Here is a 1,794-nt window from a genome sequence, read left to right as displayed (position 1 = left end):
CATAATGATTGGCACCTGGATCGGCGCCAACACACTTTTTAGCGACTCCACTGGGGAAATCACATATAGACCTATCAGATCAGCCCTCAATGGCTGGTTCAAGGAATAGCTCTGACATCTCCCCTAGCAATATCATAGAGCCGACTTGGGAAATCTTTCCAGCTGACGAACAGCTCCAGTTCGAGGAGCACAAGGAGCAGCTGATCCAAGAAGAAAAGGCAAAGTTCCTGGCCAACTTCAATGTGGATAGTTACAACAAGGTCGTTTGGCAACGAGTGACTAATCTAGCTTCACTCCGACCCACAACAGATCCCCCAATGTAAGTAACACCAACGAGCTCCAATCTCTAAAATCTTACATAGATGAACAATGAGAGAAAATGCAACATATCATAGGTGGAATACAAAAGGATTATAAAAGGCTAGTGCGTGCGTTTGAAAAATCTAACATTACAAAGTTTCCTTCACACGAGGTTGAGTTAGGGGAAAACACGCGTGATTCATCGGCTATAGGTTGTCACGACCAGTCACAACCCATTTATGGGATGCTGATAGACACGTACCCTGGGCAACCACAACCTCCTACGCACATCGGCGATAAATTGGTCGATCCACGCATGTCCGGACCGTCCGCACATAAGCGCGGACCGTCTGGGCCAGCGGCGGCCGGTCCCATTTTTAATGAGTTACCGAGACATGCGCCCGAGCCACCATGTATTGCGCAAACTCTAAACTACCCATTCGGACGGTCCGCATATAGTGACGGACGGTCCGCATACAACAACGGACGGTCCGGCCACATGCCTAGACAGTCCGTGCATGCCGCCGGACGATCCGCATATCCAACCGGACGGTCCGGCGCAGAGTTTTTTTGAGGAGGATTGTTACCTGAATCCTCATCCGTCCCAGCAAAACTTCCCATCAAACCCTACGACACCCTAGCACCATAATACAACATTCCAGACACATGGGGATGAGCATTTTTCGGCCCATAGAAGGCCAGAAAGAGACGGCCGGTCCTATGAACCGCATAGGGTAAATATTAATATGCCACAAAACTCAAACCAATGGGGGAAGACAATATGCCAGTATCCAAACAACCTCACCAATATTGGACCAATGAGCCGGCGATTTCCCACCGGCTGCTATTGGTATAGTAAGGGAAGAGATAGCCAGGGCATTCTAAGATAAGCTCGGAGTAAGCATGGTCCCTGGGGGACAGTCATATTGGAGACCTTACGACAGCCGATTTGACTATCACCCATACCCATAGGGGACCAGGATACCCGAATTCGCAAATTTTTTGGGTGACCAAGGAAAGAACACACGTGAACACATAGGCCAGTTTTTAGCACAATTAGGAGAATTGGTCGACACAGAGGCGTTTCGTGTGCGTTTATTTTCATTATCTTTAACATGAACCACATTCGCATAGTATGCCACATTACCTCCTAATTCTATTTTGTCATGGGGGATTTAGAACAAAAATTCCAAGATCACTTCTTTTCCGGTGACTATGAGTTAGATTTGGTGGACCTAGTGGCCTTGCGACAAGGAAAAGATGAATCGGTTAATGAGTACATCCGGAGATTCCGAGATACAAGAAACCGATGCTTTCAAATTCATTTAGCAGAAAAACAGCTAGCGGGATTAGCCTTTAATGGGTTACGATATTATTTAAAGGAAAGATTAGAAGGCATCCAGTTTTTCATGCTAGCACAATTACATCAGAGAGCTTTGGCTTGTTAAAGCCGAAGCAAAGAAACTACTAAAACGATTCGTCACAACGTCCATA

The sequence above is a fragment of the Zea mays genome, chromosome 7, assembly GCF_902167145.1.
Source record: "Zea mays cultivar B73 chromosome 7, Zm-B73-REFERENCE-NAM-5.0, whole genome shotgun sequence".
Lineage (NCBI taxonomy): Eukaryota > Viridiplantae > Streptophyta > Magnoliopsida > Poales > Poaceae > Zea > Zea mays.
Note: the sequence above shows the minus strand (reverse complement) of the source record.